At 39.5% G+C, this 22,435-nt stretch overlaps 1 protein-coding gene across 14 annotated transcripts in view; it reads left to right on the top strand.

Moving 5' to 3' along the window:
* The window catches only part of robo2 (roundabout, axon guidance receptor, homolog 2 (Drosophila)), a 419,069-nt gene that overhangs the window by 240,485 nt on the left and 156,149 nt on the right, over positions 1 to 22,435 (top strand). The window lies entirely within an intron of this gene.

Raw genomic sequence — 22,435 nt, 5'->3', positions numbered from 1 at the left:
TGGGAGGATATAAAACAACAAAACTAGTGACATTTGGCTAAGATTTTCTAGGCTGACAGATTACTGTAGCTCAGGGTCAAAGCTGGCATACCGCTGAGGAAAACAATGAGCATGGAAAGCAAAGAACAAATCTAAACATGTGCCCTGAAGGAGCACAGATATTCAGATTGTCTGAACCAGACAGTCTCAGAGTGAGCATAATAACAAGGTGTAATACAAATAAAACAATAGATCCATGTGCAGGAGGTATAAACAGGGTCTGTAGCGTTATATGACCTCCCAATATAGTCAATTCCATTTTTGTTTCACTTTTATACATACAGTTATATTGCACTGCTACCTTAGGACCCATTTTGGTTCTTTCAACATAAGTTAAAAATGTCATGCCTTACCAAATAATGGATTAAAATTTTGATTTTTAAAGTCCTGAAACTGGCCACTCACTATTCTGTTTTCTATTAGCAGACTGACCAAATCGGTGTTTGTCCACAACGAAGATCAGTAACTTCTATATATACATAGGACATAGGAGGGGTGGTGGCTCCCCCAGATTGCTATCTGGGCGCTGTGATAGCTGCCCACTGCTCCCTAAGGGATGAGTTAAATGCAGGAGACAAATTTCATTGAAAGTTACCACTGCAATGACAAATAAAGATTTCTTCTTCTTCTTCGTATAACGATAACTAATAGGGTCATCAGCCTAAAAAGGTGAGCTCAGCAAACAGGAACTGCCTGCAGGCTTTTGTTCAGATCCCTCCAAAACTACTTTTCTTTTGGGTTACTGAAAGGCAATTTCGAAACCATTTGAAATCCAGTGTTAGTAGATTTCTTAAGGCCACTCCTCTGACAGGACTGTAATAGCTTTGTCTCTCAGTCACCTCAGGACAAGAGAACTATCTTCTATCTAGCTTGAAGATCTTGCAGAATAACTCTCTTAAAGGATCATGATTGCACCCGAAGAGATTGTCTGTAAATACATTCAAGTGCTTTGATAAAGCACTTGAATGTATTTACTCTCATAACTTAATTTATCTATTCAGATGCATGTAATTGTCGGGGACAAACAGACACACTTTGAAAATTGAATTCACCAAATAGAAGTTTTTAGTTTTATATACTTTATATGTGGGCATATTTTAAGAGTTATTTCTGAGTTTAAATTATGATTGAGATCTTAAAAAGAGCTTAAATTATTCAAATTAGAGCCAGTTTTTTTATCATTGGAACTTAAATGAATTAGTTAAGTTCCAACTTATTATTAAGATAATATTGTTTTCTGGGTTCCGGCTCATGTAAAAAACAGTAATTGTCTTTATAAAAGTTTAAATATCTAATATGTGTGTGTGTGTATATATATATATATATATATATATATATATATATATATATATATATATATATATATATATATATCCAAACTCCCACTCCGACTGTCTCGGTTGATGTGTCCTTGGGCAAGACACTTCACCTGTATTGCCTGCTGCCGATGAATGGCAGCCTTTTTTCTGTCAGTCTGCCCAAGCGCTATACAAGTACAGGCCATTAATCATTTATCATATATAAGCTGTAATTAATTAGTTTTAAAACGTCTTCAACAATGCATCTTCTGCTTTTAGCTAAAATAACTAATGACTGCTCATGGAAAGGAGACTAGAAAAAAAAATATCTCAATGTTGTTCTTACATATTCTGATGTCAGAGTTCTTATTAAAAGCAAAAGAGGTGGTCAAAGCTTTACAAAAACAGATCGGAAATTGGCCAACATCTTCTGATGGTTGAATATTTTGAGCTTCTTCTAGCACTGTCTTATAATGATGGGCTTATACCAATCTACAGTGAGATAAACAAAATTAAAATTAATTAATGGTTTCATTTATTTTATTTTACTCTGTCTCGTGTCCAGTTTGGGTATCCTAAGACTGATATATGAAAACGTGTTGCTAAAAGCTGATTCTTCCTCCAGAAGTGCCAAGACTGTACCCATGCTGCTTTACATGTACTGGCATGTGAAAAATAGACAAAAGAGCTGAGGACAGCGCGGTTTCTACCTTACTTCGTTATTACTCCCTCTGTCTGCAAAAAGGAGTCAAAGCAAAGCATTTAATGGGAGCCGACACTATGGGGAACTTCATGTCACCAGAGACAACCCAGCAAATTAGCTGATAATTAAATTTTTCTCCATTAGGGAAAGAGCAGAGTAATAACTCACACAGTAGGACTCTGCACTCCATTAATGTCTCTATTTTCTTCATGCAGGAGGATAAGGGAGTGAGACGGCAATGTCAATGGCTCAAAAAACACTAGAAGACATGAGGAGATGGGGGATGTCAACATTCTGATACGTGCTTTGAGAAAATGCAGAGCAATAATTTTGTGTGCGTACTGTTATGATCATGGCAAACAGAAACCGTAAAATAGCTGTCTAGCTGTGGCATGTTTTTTTTTTTTTTTTTTTTTTTTTTTTTTTTTTGCTACTACAGGTGGGTAATTCTCGAGGACTGAGCGCATCTGCTTGTGTGTGAGGGTGCTTATAATCAACCAGCTGTTGAAGGGGATTTTGCCTCCAGCTGTTAGCCTGGTGATGACAGTGGTCCATGGCCCCACCTTCATGCTCACTGATCCGAGTAATTACCTCGTCCATCTGACCCCCCCCCCCCTCTCCTCAGACACAACATCGCGAGCGCAACACTCAGGCCGAGGCGGCTGTCACAACAGCAGCGTGGACTAGGCTATGAGAACTCTACAGACCATAATGTTACATACGGCATTATAATAGACTTATCTTTCAGATCACACCATGGTCAAGCAATTTTCATTAAAGGTAACAGGACGCTCAATGAGCAATTATCTGAGAAGCAACAAAAAAAAAAAAAAGGTGACGCAAGTGAATATACCCATCTTTGTGCACAGCGTCAGCCTCAACAAGAATGTCTTCAGCAACTGATGACGAGCAAAAAAACTGAGACAGGGAACACATGCTGAGCCAAATATCGTCTAGGTTTTTTTTTTTTTTCTACTATTACTTCCCTGTAACCGTCTCTGTTGCTTCCTTTCAGTGAGCAGATACAAGAAGGACCCGGATGATGAGTAATTTCACAGCTGAAAGACTTTCTGTTCCTGATTTGATATCATTTGTAAAAAAAAAAAAAAATGAAGGAAAAAAAAAGAAGGTAAATCTTCTTGCTCTACATCTCTCCCCAGTGGGATATAATGCGTTCTGTTCATCTCATTTTCTGGAATGGTGGGAGTGTGCAACAGCAGGCCAATCTCAACTAGGCCAGATGGGGAAAGAGTAACTGGTGAACAAATTGAGAAAAAAGCGGTAATGAAACTAAGACAAAAGAATTCTGGATTTCCACAAGGAGCTCAGTGGTGCAGTGAAGTAAAGCGAGTTTCTAAAAAGCATTATGGAAGATAACACTATCACTATCTGTGTAAATAGTACTAATACTTTGCCATGAGCAAACACTGAAATGTTTGGCCACGAACCATGGGCATTTTTCAAATTAAGCTCCCATTTATGAGCAGATATGAAAATACTTCCAAGTGGAGGATCAAACTCTGCTTATCGTGCCAAAGCAACACCGCACACATGTGCTTTCTACTGGCTTTCCTAAATCTGCACTTGACTGGGCAGCCTGGCTGTCTCCCAGTTCCACCAGTCACCTACCCCCCCCTCCCTCCACCCCTCACTATCCACACTCAACCTGAAGGGGCTGCGTCAGCTGGACTGGTCTGGGGATCAATGCTGGGGAAACAGCCTCATAATGGCCTAGATTAATGATGAAAAATTTTGTGTCATCCGGTAGGCTGGTGGAAATTTATCACTGGGGAGGGGGAGGAGTTGCCATTAGGAACCTCTTGGCACCACCCTGGCTTGTGGGGCTGGTTTGCTGGACAGAGGAAGTCGCTGTGGCCGCTACCATGTCCAGCTGGAGCCCTTACGGGGGCATGTCTCAGGGGTATTCACAAAGAGGAGGGTGGATCCATTTCAACTGATTTCAATATATAATAGAGCTGCCGCTGCTTCGGCTTAAAGGAAATGTCTGCTATCAACTTGGTAAATGAACACAGGTACAGACCTCAGGCATTTTCTCCAACATTTCTTTAGTGCACCTTGATAAACATCTAAACTACCGCTAGAGAAAAGGGATCCAATCATTGTTTTAGGATAAAATATTAACTACCGTGACATGATTTGCTGACCCGTTTTGGGTAGGTCTCGAAGGGTTGAGGTGTGAGCGGGACAATATGGATTGTCGTGTGTTACCGCAAAGAATTCAGTTTGCAGGAAAAGTTACTGTGCAGCACCCAGGGGGCATTCTGGGGCTGAGGGTCTTGCTCAGGGACCCAGGGTGGCAGTCTGGCGGAGTTGAACCAGGAGCCTTGTGGCCTTTCCAGGACGTAAGGGCCCTGCTCTCTAACCACCAGGCCCCACCACTCCCCCAGTGAGTCACTTAAATGTCACTTATTAAACCTGTGCTTCAAAATGTTAAATAATAATAAGAATAAGTATAAAAAATAAATAAGAATAACACAGTGCTGTTGGTATTTACTATACTATATATATTATAACCCACTATAGACTTAAGAAAAACATCATGCTTATAATAGGAGCAGTCTCAGATCTGTAAAGAAAAAGCAACTGTACATAATATACCTCTTAATAATGGACCTGAATTAAACCTTCAGAGTGTTACTCTTATTATTGTCAGCTAATGTTTCACATTCATCTGGCTGTCTCTGCTTGTAACCACCGGGTATAATAATAGTCTGCACCGAAGCCATCTTACCTCCACATATTATGTGGATGTCATCCAGTGGGACCATTAAAACAATGTGTTAGGATTGGTTGTCTTAAGCAGTGAAAGGGATTGATTTCCATTTATCCCCCATTAAATCCACTGACATCTGGCATGCCGTTGCCAGCATGTTTCCAGCTCCTCCTTTTTATTTTCTATTGAAATATTCAGGAGTACCTTTTGCTCCGGTACTGTCAGTGCAACTACTACCTCACAGTCAAAATAAGCTTGATGTGATTTATTTATTTAGTTATGTGCAGGATCTTGACAGCTAAACTGATATCACCTGCTATTATGAGACGAGACCCCCCCGCGATTTCTTTCCGCCCTTGTCGTGGAGGTGTGTTTATAAAAATCTGTATGCATGTGCAGTCTTTAAATAGACATGTGCATGCGTTATTGTGATGTTGTATGTCAGACCTGTAGGGCAAGTGTGAGTGGAGATTGAGGAGTTAAATGAAAAATGCATGATAATCACCCCACCACAGTGCACACAAAAGCCTATTCAGAGAGAGAGACCCCACCTATCTTTGTGCAAACACTCGCTATTGTTAGTTCATTAGGGTGTGAGTTGGCCTTTTGCTGTACAACAAGGCTGACTGAGGTAAAAAAAAAACAACAACAAAGAGTTCTTTATAAAGGTGAACAGCATTGATTGAATGCATATGTATTTTCATTTCACTATTACAGGTGTCCTGTTTTAATCTTATGTATCACATCCTTGATCAGGTCCCTTTCAAAGCATTTTTGAGTAATTTGCATACTTTCCGACTAAACTCAGCTCCTGATACCTGTTGTTTGTGTACTGTCTGTGATTTAATGCCAGTAGCTCTCATGGTGTTTCCCAACAAGCTGTGTGCCTGTGTTTGGTACAGCCAATCTTTAAAAATCACAGCCATGTTGCGTACATGATTTTCTTGCTATAAATTTTTTTTTTTGTTTTTGTTGTTTTTTACATTCTAAGTGTTTTTATTCTTGTTCAATAAATACTTTCTCAGTTGACTCACCTCCAATGTTTCGTATGACTTGCTTTGCTTTCTTAACAGGAGAGAATTTTTTTTCCCCCGTTAGTTGTGTCCGCACACGATTAACTGGACGATTGAAATGCTCAGGCGGATTATAAAAGAGCCAAATCAAACATGTACATTAAAAACACAAAAGCAAATTGGGGAAGATGTGTTTATTCAGTACTGCAGCTGTAGTTAGAGATGTCTTTACAAAGAACTGCGGGTTTCAGATGATGTTTGTCTGAACATTGCAGTATCTATCTATCTTAATCAAGTTCACCCTGTGTTGTGGCTGTATTTAGCCTGTCCTGCAGAAACTTTTGACAGAGACACAATCACAAAACTGATGTTAGGCAAAACTATTATCAATGAAATATGTTTTTTTTAATTTTTTTTTATTCCAATAACAATTATTATGCCAACAGCGATGATCCTCTGTCTCCGGCTTCAATTGGAATGTTTTAGTGGCCGTTATTGAATTTGTCCTCAGGCTCTATTAAAAGAGGTGTAAATATATGGGTCAGATGCGAAGAGTGTTTGGCCACCCCCAACCCCACTGCCTTTGCTCCCTCAACCATTAGGACAAAAATCACACTGCTGTTTATTCATGCGTGCCTCGCCCGCAACACAATATCTTATCAGCTAAAAATCCACACCAGCCAAATCAATTAGAGTCCATGAATATCTGTGGATCAGCAGTGTGAAAGTATCAACATCCCCCCTGCTCCTCCGGAGAACAGCCAAATTAATAACTCTAAGTGGATAATGCCCTCGCTCCTATCGACATCAAAATTGAATTTTTGCAAACAGCTGAAATATAGTTGGGGGCATGATGCACCGCTGCTGTCAGCAATACAGGCGTTTGCTTTGATAGCTGAGTATCCTAGGGTCCTGCTCTGCACATTAGAAATTCAAAATGCTAATTTTCAACAGTGTCTAATTGGCAGGGGGGGTTTTAGTATGATTGTTCCTAGAGTAGTTTCATTCTAGACTCTTTCTATTTTTTTTTTTTTTTTTTGCAGTGATTCTCCAATAAGTGCCTGTGTTGAACAAAAAAGACTTATCAGCAGGACAGAAATTCAGACACATAGCAAAGTAAACGATCAAACAGGAGTGAGGTCCGCTGGCTCACTGTGTAACAGAGGACTGTCGGAGAGTGGACCCAGCAGTGGGTTTGATATGAGTGAAAAGGACAGTTAAGAGCTTTTACATAATACATAGTAACACGAGTGCTGGAGGAGCTCCTTCCCTATTTTCCTACGCTCACAATTGAAATCTCACTGCAGACTCTTATCTATTACGTTGTCCACCTAGCCATCTGGGGCGCAAACAGTCCTTGTGTTGGCACCTCATTACGCCTCTTGCGTTTTTTTTCTGTGTTCATAAGCATGTTCAGATAGAATGTAATGAAATCATCATCAAACCTTAAATCTAAACACTGATTTTTTTTATCTCCTTTATTACTTTCAAGCATCAATAATTTAATGTACAGTCAGCATTTTCTTCCTGGAATTTGTTAAAGGTGAATAGACTCTGATAAGCTCTTTAAATAAGATAAACTGCATTCTATCCAGAGTGATTTATTACTTTAGAAGGTTGTCTGTGCTGTACTTTCAATGAATGTACGTCATAGTTTACTTCATAACATAACATAGGGTTTACTCAGACACTACAACATTTATATTCTGTTTTTCCCTGGTTTCTGCCATTTTCATCTTTCCAAGGTCAGCTATTTCTTGATTACTTTATCCACTTCTGCTTTTTTTCTCCTTTTATTCGTTTGCCCCCCTGTCCTCATTGTTCTCGATGATCCCTTTGTCCTTCTTCATTTGATTCATCATTTGACTCCTCTCCATCGTGAGTGGATAGTCAGACTAAGTAGTTCTTGTCTTTGTTTGTAACCAGTATGCTATCCACAATGGCCCTTAAAGCTGCCAAGAAACACCAGCAGAAACATGGACAGACATTCAATGTCCATTTGAAGGGATGGACGTGAGCGGGTAAAGATTGAATAGCCTCTAGGGCTGGGACGATCGACAATACACAATATTGGTTTCATGGGGAATAAGGAGAGGTGAAATTTTAGCAATGTTTTTGGGAAAACAAAAAACAAAAAATCCTCTTTTTCTATTTCTGTTCTATTTTTGTTTTTCCTGTTTCCTCTTTTTCTATTGGTTTTCACAAATAGGACAAATGTTTGTATACTGTCTTATTCTGGTTTGATCATCTGGTCTTGAATATCACATATTTTTAACAGTGAAATAGCCCTTTCTGATAGGGAAGCTATAAAGAAGATGCCGATTTTATTATTGTTATTAAAAGTCAGAAACGCTGTCAAACTATTTAAAAATGGTGGTGGCTTTATCAACGATTTTTGCACCAAACAATTGCTGGCCACTCTCAAAAGCGGTTTGTGAGCAGACTGTCAACACAGCAGGGCATTTCAGCAACCACTTTCTTTCTTTTTTCAACCTTAAGAGTCTCAAACATAGATATAAGGTACTGCGCTACAGCACTCAGCCCCACATATGGGTCTTAAAGATAGGTTACACTTACTTGAACAGAGAAAGTCACCTGCAGATGGCTACTGGATTTCTTTTTGCGAGACAGACTTTTTGTGACAATTTAAGATAACTACTAATGGCCACAAATAGCTTGCCGAAGCTTTTCAAGATTATTTTTTAAAGCATTGTTGATGACATTTTACCCCTTTGAATATGAACTTCCATTTTATACCAGTAAATAAACCTGTTTATACATGTGTTTTAAGACAGTTAAATGACTTTAATAAATTATAGAGGTAAATGCTAGTAAAGATCATCTTGTATAATGTATTTCAACTGTTGACGATTTTACCACAAATTTTTCCAGACTTTTATTAAATGCATGAGCTTATGACCCCTGATGAAAAAAAAATAATAAGGGCTCTCCTGATTTAAGATATATTGGAGTCTGAGAACTAAATGTCCTCACATCAAATAAACCAATACATATATACTCCCAAACATTGGTTCAGAACTCTCCATAGCAGAGAGCTCCATTTCATATTCTACTTTCATGTGGGTGAAAGGTCAAAATTGGACCAGAGAACACATTGCTTGGCAATAAAATAAACTGATGGAACTAATACAGAGTGCTTTCATTTCCCTTCAAATATTTAACGTCAAATCAACAGCTGTGTATTTTTTGAAGCCAGTGAAATAATACCATTACCTACGGATTTATTTTTGATTTTATTTTTTACTTTTGATACCTTTTATTGTTTTAAGTCCATGTCACCTCATAGAACATGAGGTTATTGGGGTCTGCCATGATCTGATACAAGGGGAGATGGGGTCAGGTAATCCACTGGCCTGCTTGCAAACACTCTGTCATGCTAGACTGATTTTTCAATAAATAAGAAATGGTGTCTCGCTCTGCAATATAATATTAACTTGATCTTTGCAGAGACAAGTGGTGGACTACCTGCAGGGTTAGTGGCAGCAGAGAGGTCTCCAGGGCATACTGCTATTGGTCACAGTCTGAGAGTAACGCAGCACTGCTCAGGCCTTGAAGGCTGAGCTCCATTCCAAGCGACCAATCCCAAACTCAGTTTTTATTCAGAGTTAGCCTCAAATATTAACACTCGAGCTCAGATGAGTCAAATCATCCAGAGGATTATACAAGATAAAATATTGTGCTGCAGACACAAAGAGTAATTGCTAATGGTGGTTTTAGAATGGCCTCATTCTGGAAATGAGAATGAGGGTGACAGAAAATATTTCAATTCTTTATCTCAAGCTTTCATTAATGCGAGTTTAATGGAAAGGATGCTCTGAGAGGAATGTTAATTATCCTCGTCCATTTTTCACCCAACAGAAAGCTGAGGAGGAGATTTCCCCCAGAAAATAATGATTCACCCTTATTCTTCTCATAACCTGTACTTTCCCGACAGGCGGATTCAATCCATCTTGTTGTATGATAATGCTGCCCTCAATTGAGTCCCTTCTGACCAATTTAGCTCTCTTTTTTGTGTGTAAATCGTACATATTTGAAGCTTTCTTAGGCCTGTAGTGGGTCAACATGTAGAATGTTGCACTAGTTTGTGAGCAATGAAGCTACAAAACCGTTACCATACATCTTTTATTTATGTCTCCGCCGGGTTCTGATATGGAAGAAAATTGTCTGAGAACTTGAATTTCTCTGTCTGTAGAGGAATGCAGAGTGCATATACCATTGTTCACTGCGTGGAACTTGTCTATAATTTACAGTGTCTGCCCTCCATCTCTTTTGCTAATGGATGGGGGTGTACTTGGAGATCTGGTACGGCGCTGAGAGATGCTCCATGAGTACTTCTTAAAGACGTTCCCTACGTCTGCAGCAACCAAAGCAACACAGTTGTATCTGGGGGGAGGCGTGTCTGGACCAAGCAACCGGTCACTGAAAGCTGCGCAATGGTTTTGAAGGGTAACATATCTCATGGGACTAGATTTGTGGGAGGGTTGATGGGAGATCGGGAGCGTAGGGGTGTACAATGTAGAGCGTGCACAGATCATTACCATCCCCTGTAGCTCCGGGGCTTGTCATTCTGAAGGGAGGCAGATTGAAAGGACTAATGGAGGCTGGGGTGATGCTGTGTGGAGTAATTTAGTGCAGGAGGAGGCGTGGTGATTGAGAGAGAAGCAGGAGAAAGCGACTATAATCCTCACCATGAAAAGGATATATACCATTTCAGTTCTGTGTGCTGGGAGCACCTTTGATTCATTTAGGATAGGTGCTCAGCTTAGAGAATTATGGGGGTCAGTGTGGCCCTGAGGCGACATTGAAAATGCCTATCTTTCTCTATGTTGTGTAAGCTCAAAAGAAGACGGCCTTTGTTGTTGGCCTTTTCAGAACCTTGACACCAGATGTGTTTTTGTCGGCCACAGAATGGAGAACAGCTGCTGCGATGTTGAAATGCTGTGGCCTGGGCAGTAAACTGTCAAGTTGCGGTGACAGCTTGTGGAGGCTGGACTCCCTTAAAGTTTGGGCTGAATTAGATCTGTGGGGGATATTCTTAACTAAAGCATCACTATGGCAATGTGGACATTCCAACTGTAAAGTACCTGAAAGTACTGAAAGTACCTCCCGTCATACTTCTCATATCTTTTGATGACATCCATTATTTGTCCTGCTTTCGAATTACTCAACTTTGTCTCTAAACTTAAACAGAGCAAAAGAGTATGTTTGTCCCCTGCTGGCAGTGGAAGGATCAATAATCAAGAATCCAAATAGTTTTGTTTAGAGCAATGTGATGAGAGCCAGAAATACGTAATTTGTTTAAACTGAAGAACAAAACAGAAGCTGTCAGAAGTCTAATTTGAGGATTTGGATGAAAGCTTGGCCTGTGGACTGCTACGTATCAAAAATGCAGCCTTTAAAGTCATCATTCGTTTTGAATCCTGATTAACTTTGACAAACTTTAGACCAATTATAGGCGTTGATTACTGTTAATTTGTTTAAGGAAAGACTAAACCCTAAGGAACATATTGCATACTTGCTTTGTCTTTTTTTGGTTTCCTGTTTCACATGGAGTTGCATCCAATAATTCTCTGAACCAGAACTGCCATGGTTACAGCTTGATGGGCCTCTTAGAACCTCAAAAATATGATCCCTTTTCTATAAGTAAATCCATTGTGTGTGCTACCACCCTTCAGTGTTGAAGTTGTTACTGTAGGAAAGAGTCTCAAAGTTGTCTGTTTTCAACATTAGTGAGGTGCTTAAAATTAAGTTTACAAGGATAATGAGGCATATCAGCTGTTCATTCAGGTTGCTATTACAACAGAGAGCCAGACCTTGGTGGGGGCTTGTTGTTTTGTTCTTTCACCGTTTCAGGCAATTTCAGTTTTGGTGCTTTTATGCTCAGGTTTTTCTGATATGAACAAAAAGCCATCTGCCAAAAGACATCAATTCATAACCTGGGACTTTTAGTTTAGTTGGTGACAGAAAGAATTTAAGAGGAGCCAACTCTCCCAGATAACAGGAAGGCTAGATTTATAACAGCAACCATGCTCTATTTTACCAGTTTGGGCTTTTACCTTCTGTCTGTTATGCATCAATTTGATTTAGGACACTTGGCCTGCATTCTGTTTTACCTCAGACTTAGGTTAAGGGTCTACAACTTCAAGAGAATATCCAAAGAGACTGGTTTTTAATCAAGCTAATCATGCTAACCACTAATAAAAAATACCTACAACTTCTAATGTTAGCTCAATTATCATTATGTCGTCATACACTAATCAAATTATATCTGTTTCATTATGCCTCTTCATCTTAGAAAGTGGCAACTTATATCAGAAAGCATATGAAGGAATGGTTTGAATGTTGTTGATTATAGTTCTTAAAGTAGGAATATAAATTTACTGAAAACAATAATGCCAGATAAGACAAAAAACAGAAATCCAAAATTTGCATCAAATCTCTGATTTGTGCATCACTAAAAGTGTCCTGTATTGTTAAACCAGCTAAAACCTTGAACACAATGCTTTTTTAGATAACATGCTAAACCTAATATTTATTTGTTGGATTTATGTTTAGCAATACCTTTGTGCTGTTTCCCATTGATTATAAGACATTGTCGCATCCTTCAAATGCTCAGTAAAAGCTTTCCTGCTTCATATATAACATATTCCGCATTGAATGCATTGATTTTAGAAGGTCAGATTTGATAGGAGACCCATTAAGCGGTGGCCTGAGGACACAATATTCTAGCTTGAGAGCGACTACATGTCTCCGGACAAAGCAAATAATATTATCTACGCCTCCTAAGGTGTGATTGAATGTGTACCTGATCCCAAAAGAAACTGAAACGTATTAGTGTTTAGAAGAGAGGGTGAAAAACACTTCAGTGCACCAGGATTAGCTTCTGGGGCCATGCGGGCAACCCACTGTTTTCCACCTCATTTCTAACTGGGTGTTTTTTTTAAGGAGAGATTAGGACGATGCCAGATTGTTTAGTAATTGGTGGAGAGAAGCCACAGCTCTCCATGATCCCATCAAACTCTTCACACCTCACTGGAATTCCCCTGAGAGCAACGTCATAAATATACGAATGGGACTAATGTGGGTGTGTGTGTGTGTTTTAATCATATGTGACTAAATCAGATTTAGCACAAGGTAATGTAGAAATACAAACTATATTGTGAATACTATACGGTTTATATACAGATTATCCAGGGAATTTTTTTAACAAAACTGTTAAAAATTGTTTTAAATGTATTTTTGTGAAAGTGTCAAATATCAGTATTGAAAGTCTCTTGACCTCAGTGCCTTTCTTGGGAGTCATGCCTGTGTATGCAATTATTCCTCAGATCGCCCCTGTTGGCACTCTTTTTCCCCTCTTTCCTCCTTTTGATCTCAGACGGATAAATTCTGCCTGGCTGCTCTTCCTTTAGAGAAAAAAAAACCCAACAGTGGGTCAGGCAAGGGCGTGTGGAGTGAGGGACATGGTAAGAGTCAGAGAGAGACAAGAGAGTGCAAGAGACAAAAGTAGACTGTAAGGCAAAACAACCAAAAAGAAAAAAACAAAAAACAACTTTAGAATTTAAGCCTTTCTTCAAGTACTAAAACACATGCTCTCTCAAATAGATTACACTGAGATTAGCAGAGATAATGTCAATAGTGAGGCAGGTTAATGCAAACACTGATACCATCCACTTCAGGTTTCTTATCTGAACTTTGCCCTGCCTTACCTGTCCCCCCATGTTACCTACTCTCATGTATATTTGCTCAGTAGTTACTAAGTCATGTTATCAGGTAGGAGGAACTTAACATTTATTTACTCCTATCCATTCTGATTTTGCTCATGTCTGCCCTCTGTCCCTGACCTGCTCCATTGAAGTTGGTCATTAGGTCAAGCTCCCCTTGTCCCCTTCTCCATCCATCCATCCATCCATCCATCCATCCATCCATCCATCCATCCATCCATCCATCCATCCATCCATCCATCCATCAACATAGTTAGATGGACGACTAGATGGTTAGATGAAATTATTAGATGACTAGACTAGACCAATGGTGTTTCCCAATGTCCAAGTATGCAAGTGTGCTCTCGTTCAAGTGCATATTTAGCAAGTACAGTTAAAAGTGCATTCTTACTGACAATACCAGTATGCCTTATTCTAGTTCTACAACTGGAACAGAGTGCACTTGATGATGTTGACACTCATTTTCAGATTTTTCCTGAAGTCTCAATAAATGGTCCAGTTAAACTTAGGAATTTTTACAAGTAAAAATGCTTGACACATTAGCCTATAAAATAAAATAATTGAAGATAATAAGTTGGGGGGAAATATCAGTACTAAGTTGAAACCTTTTAAAATAATGAGCAAAAGCTTTCTTTTTTTATCAAAAAAAGCTTTACTAAGCAAACAATGGTGGTCTACCACCTTGTAACTTTCTTAGACTTCTGTTACCAGTAAAGCATGATTGTCCACTAAACGATGTAAATAATTTGCTCCAATAAAAACACTATTTGCATAGAAGATTGTTTTTATCTCAACTGAGTTATGGTAGTACATAAGGACACACATTGAGTTTGACAGTTTAAGTTTGTTTTAAATAGTTTTACAGTCATCCATTCTAGTATCCCTTTTATTACATTTGTACCAGAACTAAAAGCAGAAAATGTTTAAAGTATTATTTGACATTACATTTTTTTACCAACCTGCATCTGATCGGATCATCTGATGGTTACTCTACAACTACATGATTCAGTTACAAAAACTACTAAACACTGATTAACAAACGTAAGTTATGTCTATTATTATCAAGATCAGGTACACTCATATCAGACACCCACAGCATTAACAGAGACACAATGATTTCAAAAATATTGATTGGAATGGCAAAAAAAAACAGATAGTCAGCCAGCAATATTGACTGTGTAATCATAAGCCACTTCTAATATAATTTAGAAATGTAAAACAACACAAGGAGACAGTGCAGCAGACAATGGCAGGACACAAGGAGTAAGATGATCACTAAGAGCTTTTGGGAAACTGCATCCAAACCTGAAACTATTGTCTCTGCCTCAAAAGCTGTCTGCATTTATTAAAAAGAAATTGAAACATTTATCATTTAAATGTAATTGTTTTGAGTTCACACTCAACTAAATTAGGTTTATATTAGGTTTATGTTATATGATTGGTATTGCAAGGAAAAACTATGGCGACATTTTATGAAATACATACGTCAACTTAAAATGCTTTCTGCCGTTTTGACTTGAACATCAATCTTATTAGATGCTAAGGACTGCTTTGGTGGTACAATCAACAAATTTCTTAAAAATAAAAGAATTAAGTGTGCAAAGGTGTTGTTGTGTCTACGTGTTATGTGCATTTTGAGCCGGTGACTCTCCAAAATTGCATTATGATATCACATAGAATAAATTCTTGATTCTTTATAAGGTACCAAAGATCGTTAGATGATATGGCGAATTAGCTTTGAGGCCCGTTTGGTTGGGTAGATAGCTTATTAGCTACATGGCTAAATGGAATCACTAGATGGTTAGATTAAGGGGACTATGGGCAACATCCCCAACATGTAATTGTAAGATTTTGTCATGGGAGGGGATTTGTTGATGGCACATGGCTCTAATGGTGGGGGTACACGCTACTCTTCTTCTACCACTTTGCCTGTAACACTGACAACAGTACGACCAAGTAACTTAATAGCTCTTGTTGCGCACAATTTTTTTCCTCGTTCATAAAACACTGAAATTAGCGACATTCCTGAGGACAGCTTTTGTCGGAGACAGGTCATCCCTAATCGGGATTGTCCCCAGAAATCGGAGATGTCTGGACTGCTAGATGGCTGTGTAGATGACTATGGCTAAATGATTATCTAAATGACTGTATGAGATGGTTAGTTAGCTAGAAATCTCATGAACTACAATGCTAGATGGATGGGGTTTCTAAAAAAATAGTTAGCTATAAGGCTAGATGTGATGGCAAGTTGGGAAGATGACTATACCTATAGCTGGTTAGTTGTGTGGTTACATGGATAACTAGCTAGTAACCTAGATGGTTTGCACACTAGATAGCTAGTTTTCTAGCTACCTGAATACAGTTTTAACTTAGCGAGGGCGGGGGTCCTAACCTTGGTGTCATATCCTTGGAGAGTAATGATTACATGCAAACGGTCCAGTTATTACAATTCAGTAGTCCATGTAGTGAATGAGTTACTGTCAAGCCTGATGACTGAGCGTGGGGTGGACCAAAGCCTTTATGCCTGCAATTTGCACCACATAGGCACACAGTTATTTTGCCTTATTACACATTAGTGTAGACATGCACTTTTCTCCACAAGAGCATGCCCATATATATATATATATATATATATATATATATATATATATATATATATATATATATATATATATATATATAATTGTCACCATCAATGCATTGTTTGGTGTGATCCTGTTTTATTTTCTTTAGTTCACGACTTATAGATTATTTCTCGTTGCTGTACTTAACTCATTAGTCACCTTTTGTTTGCTGTTTACATTAATGGGGTTTCTGTAGAGTCAAAAGCAGACAATTAGTACATGTAAGGGAGGCTTAAGGCTTGACCGATCCCCAGCTATGACCTATACCACCCCCACCAAGTCTTCTTCAAATCGGACTGACAGACCTCTATGGACCTGTACCCCAGCAGCAATAGTCAATATATCCCTACCTGATCCAGCACTTCAAAAACAACCACCCTCGGTCCCTGCTCAGACCAGCAGAATCATGAATAACAATTAACACCCTCCAAAAACAGCAGTAACCTTTAATAACAGCAGTCTGTCAGGCATCTGGGGTGCATTTGCATTAAAGATTTTCAACCCCCTTAGTCTCTCTGATGCTTGTTCAGTGTTTTTTTTTTTCTCAATTGCTTATATCAGCCTCTATTTATTATCCTTAATAATCAGCATATGACAATTACAGTTGTTATATAACTAAATAATTCTATATTTTCATAATATTCTACACATAATATGCTAAATTATATTATGGTTTTAGATTAAAAAAAATTGGTTTTTTTGAGGAAATCCAGTATTTTGTTTTTAATCTGCAGCAATTAAAAACAAAAAGAATAATATTTTTTTCATATTTTCCTTAAATAAATACGTCTTAATATATTGTCTAACGTTTCCTTTTTCTCTCTCTTCTACTTTTTTCCTTTCTGGCCTGATGACACCATCTTATCAAAAATCTCTTCAGGTGAGTAATTTTTTTCTCAGTTCAAATGTAATGTTTAGCTATTCCACATGTAATCTGAGATGATATATATATATATATATATATATATATATATATATATATATATATATATATATATATATATATATATATATATATATATTTTTTTTTTTTTTTTTTTTTTTTTTTTTTTATTGAAACAAAAAAAGCATGAACCAAAATCACATGACAATATGGGGGAATGCAGACATGCACTACTCAGTCTAACCTACACTCATTAAAGCTCCCAGGATAAGCAGTGAGAATTTTCCCTGGAGATTCAGCTGCCGAAACTGTGATTTTTCCTTGAAGGCACCCTTAGAAAAGAATGCCTTCAGCATGTAGCCCGCATTCTGCACTGTGAAACTGTCATGAAGTGAAGTAAACAAGATTGGATTTAGACCTCTTTTTTTTAAAGGAAAGCCCTCCCCGCTTCACTTTCTAGTTTCTCCAACTTTGCTCATCTGCCTTTTGTTTTGTTCTGCCCTCCTCTGTTTCTTCTTTGTCTCTTGTCTTGCCTACAGCCTTCTCATTTCTCACCCAGCTTCTCTTCTCCATAATCTTTTTTGCTTACACGTCCGCATTGCTCTCTCTTCCTCCGATCCTCCTCCCTCCAAACCCTGTCTCCATATGCTATGTCTGGGCTCATTTACATGGCTGGAGGAAAGGAAAAGGAGAGTAGAGGGCTACTCTGAATTATACATGCAGCAACTGTAGAGCACCAATCCAGTTGGGACCCACCAGATGCTTGCCCTCCAGATTCACCACTTTTGTCTCGGTTGCATCTCTTTACATGCACTCTGCTTTCTTTCTGTTCGCAGTGTTTATTCATTTAAGTCACTATGCACAATAACATTATTAAACAACATTGTAAATTTTCCGCAGTCTAAATTGCCAGCTTTGCTCAGGGTGGAGCCGATCTTGCTCTTAATTGTATTTCCAGTCATAAATGGCTCCTCGCTTCTTGTTTATCATATGCAGGAACCCGATCTTTCTACTGAGTCCTCGGGTTAGTGGCTCATATTCTTCAGGTGAATGCAACTGGGGAACGGGAACCTCTTCAGCATGTGTGCGTGTTGGGGGGGTGTAGCTGACGGAGAGATTTACATGCTCTAATGATGAGGGATCAGGGTGAGGACAGGGGCTGTCAGCAAGCCTAATGAGACAGGCCCTACCTGTAGCCTGGGGCCAGGGTAAAGAACCGGTAAGGAATATGGATGGGGGGGGGGGGGGGGAGCTGTGGGGATTGAACCATCCAGATACTCGGGGGTGGGGGGGCTAGGTGACAGAGCTTAGCATCTGTCTTCGGGGACTCTGGCCTCATCATTAATTCACATCATCTGTTGTGAATTCCTCTGTATACGGATGGAAGGAAGTTACCCCTGGTCTGCCGAAGAGAGCTATTGATTAGGGTTCTGTTACACCTCCTAGATTGAAGGCTTTTTACTTTAGAAAACAGCGTCCTTCTGCTGTATCAAATCATCTTACTGTTCACGCTGGATTACTGAAATCAGTAATGCGGACTTTACTGAAACGTCCGAACATCTGAAGTAGCTTTAAACGTCGGAAATGTTACGAGGCATTGCCCTTATCTTTATCAAAGTATACCAAGGTTGAAACAAGATATGGTTTTAGATCTGCTAAAAAGTTCCCATCATAATGTTCCTTAAGTTAATTTCCAGGAAATATCAGAGAATATCCTGGAGTGATCAGATTTTTATGCAGTTTTATCAGGCTAAGAGTAACACAGTCCTCCCATTCCTCCATATTTTGCTGCACACTGCAGGCCAGCTGGCTGAAAAGAGACTCTTACACTTGTACCTCCCTCCCTCCCAGTGAATGTGGTTTTTGTATAATCATTGCAAGTCCCGTGTTTGCATTCTCGGCATGAAGTCAAGCTTTTTGGGACTGACAGACATGTCCCTCGTCAAGCTTCCTGTTTGCAGAGTTCATGTACAGGGTCTCGGTGCATTGTGACGATGAAGAGGGTGTTGGATTTGAAAACCTAGGGCTTCATCTTTGCTTTTTGCAAATGAAGTGGTTCTGTTGACACAAGTATTGACCTCCAGCATGGTCTGGAGCAGCAGCTGTGAGTCTGGGACTCTGCGTCTCAAATGGATGAAATGTTCACTGCTCCATCCAACCAATCTTTGCCTGGAGAGGAGGAATTAATAACTGTTGGTGTCTTTTCACTGTTCGTGGCAGGATAGATCAGGAGATGGATAGACGAAATGTGGCCTCATCTGCAGTAATGTGTGTGCTGCTCATGTCCACTGTGGGGAAGAAAAAGAAAGGCAAAAAAATCTAAGCTCTCATTTTACTTTGGAGATTTTCCAGCCATGTTTTTTTTTTTTTATTATTGGCAGCAGACAACCTGGGCAGTGCCAGAACTCACTGGATGGATTATATATCCCTTCTGGACTGGAAATACCTAGGGATTATACAGAATAAACAGGGAAGTGTCAATAGTGGGAGGGATTTCTGGGTTTTCTGGCTGGACTTCTTACCCCTGCAATCTGATCTTGAGTAAACGGGATGGACGGATGATCAAACAGACTTTAAAAGTTTGAAATGCATTAACACAGTTGATTCTGTCCTTTATTTGTGGTGAAGGTATTTCTTCTAAGATTGGGAAAAGGCATCATGAGAAGGATTAGCCGAGCCTAAGCCTCTAAAGATGCCCTGTAGACCTGAGCCGTTTTCCTCCACTTCACTACCACCTGAGGGAGTTTATCATGTTCTCAGCTTTGCATTAGTGTGAGGGGCTGGTGTAACATCACACCTATTTCTGTACTTCAGACACTCAAGCCTAATGTGCTCAAACTAGAAATGGCAGCACTGACCTGCTGAATGGCCCCTGCTCTGGATACACTCCACTAAGAATGACTGGAAAAAAAAAGAGCTTTGAGTGAGATTGAGTTTTATCCATCTGATAGTCTCTGGTTTCTGCGTGCTCAGTTATTATCCATGATAGCCTCGACTTAGTCATCAAACGTCTTTCTAATACCACAGTTGACATTAAATAGTGCACTAATGCAAACTATTGACGCGACCTCTGACATGAGAAACATCCTCAGGGCACGACCTGGCTTTTTCGTGACCTCCCATGACCCAACCGAGACCGCTCTGTCCATGTGTTTTCCACCGTGGCATGCTAGCCCCATTGATAATTGAGCTAATGAGGGAGAGTGGATGAGCAGGATTAACCCTCTTTAGCACCCCACTGTATACCTGCCGGCCTCGCCCTGAATCAGCAGCCAGAAAAAAAGTAAAATCAATTCATTGTTCACTACATGTCACACACAGATCGAGATTTTTCTATTCCGCAAAGAAATATACAGAGCTTTGCAAAAGTATTCATATCCCGTGTTCTGCAGATGTATTTAGCATTCTTTACTCTGATTCCCCTAAATTGAATTCAACCTATTATCTTCAGGTGTCAGTCATTTAGTAAATGGATGCAACCTTTGTGTTATTTAATTTAACTGTAGTTTAGATAAAGCTATTTTGTACAGGCCTCAGATGAGTATTTACATAAATACACCGACCTCCCAATGAAACATCATGGTGGAAGCATATTTTTGTGGTGACTTCTTTCTGCAGCAGTAATAGGTAGCATGTAAAGTTGATGTGATGAAGGATGAAGCTAAATACGGGATTCCCTAATACATGTGCCTTGAATTTTTTATATTTTTTTAAGACAATTTGGAAAACCATGTACAAAATGATGAACTGCTCTGTGTTGGTCTCCCAAAATCCTGATAAAATAATCCATCAATGTGGTTGGATCATGACGAAATGTGAAGACGTTCCATTGTTATTGCTTTTGCAAAGCACACAGATTTGTACCATAAACAGGACATCGTTATGCAGTATACAGAATTCTGTATATTCAAACCCCTGGAAGTCTTAGTTTTCACTGTGCGGGTTAGAGAGCCTCTTGCAGTGATCAGCCCAGCATCGCCACATGCAGCAGGCAAAGCCCTGCTCAGGAATACGTTCTGTACGCGGCTTTACCACATCAGTAGAGGTGGCCTTATCCAGCAACCCTGCCTCCCTGCTCCTCTCCACCCCCTAACCGAGAGACCAAACCCAGGCCTGGCCTCCATGGCTCTAATTATAATGGGAGCTCCACAATCTGTAATTTATAAGTTTAAAACACTGTAATTAGCTACAGCTTTTATAGGGAGTCATAAATAATGCCAGGCTAGTGTTTTTTTTTTTTTTTTGTTTTTTTTTATAAAGCTGACTGCTTTGCCTTGCTCTTACTTGGCCATCTCCGTGTTTCCTTCTGGGTAAAATAGGGAGACCTGGGATGATTATTCAAACCACCCACCTTATACAGCCCTGTAATGTCCCACTCATGCAGGCATCTTCAAAGGCTTTTGTGACTGGTGCGGGAGATTTTGAAGGGTTACCCACCGACGTTACGACGAAACATATCGTCAAGCCGTGCCAGCTACCGAGCGTTTCGCTCAGGAGTCGTGGGTGGGGGTGTGTGAAAAAAGAAGTCTTGATGTGCCGTTGGTGTTCCTGGAAATGTTTCAGTGTGGTGAGGGATACCTCCGAGTTATCATGATATACTTGTCTTTAGAATAGTGACGCAATTAATGACTCTACCAGCAGGGAAGCAAACCTCAGACGGTCGGAAAACTGCTACCATATGGCTGAACCAAAGCCAGATTTCTATATAATGCTCTAAGAAAAGTATAGGATGAAGGCAGAGCATGCAGTTTTCAGGTTGACGGTGAGGAAGAAGCTGTGTTTTAGAGACGTCAGTGAGATTTTGTGTTGTAACAAAACAAATCCCCGGCATTCCCGGGCATTTTATGGATTTTTTCCCCCAACCTTTCATATGCAGTCACAGATTTTCCAAAACAGCAGTGAGGAGATTATGGTGTGGTCGATGGTTCCTGCTGTAATCAGCTGTATTGTTTGACGGCTGTTTTCATCCCCACTTGTTTGGGTGGCGGGTGATTTATGTGGAGGGCTTTACATTCAGCACTTCACGAGGGAGCCGCTGAACAGTCTGGGAGAGCGAGACTGTATTCCCTTTTCTTCCGCATCCAGACTACTAAGTTGCTCCTCAGACAACAGAAAGCAGAGCAGCCGGTGCCTTTCCAAACGTTTCCATTCCTCTTCACGTGTTGTCATGTGAAAACAACCCATTTCAATGTGTTTTATTTGAATTTGTTGTGATGCAAGTGGTGCATAATTTTATGTGAAAATAAATAAAGACACAAATAGACACAAATTTTTTTTTTCTGCATTATTTTTTTGCAAAATACCTCAACCTCAATCAAAGTGGACGAAGAGTGTCTGTTTGTAGGGAATCAAACAATCACCCAATCGGATGTTTGCACAACATTCTTTGCTCAAAC

The sequence above is a fragment of the Fundulus heteroclitus genome, chromosome 18 (genome assembly GCF_011125445.2).
Source record: "Fundulus heteroclitus isolate FHET01 chromosome 18, MU-UCD_Fhet_4.1, whole genome shotgun sequence".
Taxonomy (NCBI): Eukaryota; Metazoa; Chordata; class Actinopteri; order Cyprinodontiformes; family Fundulidae; genus Fundulus; species Fundulus heteroclitus.
Note: the sequence above shows the minus strand (reverse complement) of the source record. Positions and strands in the feature narration are given on the sequence as shown.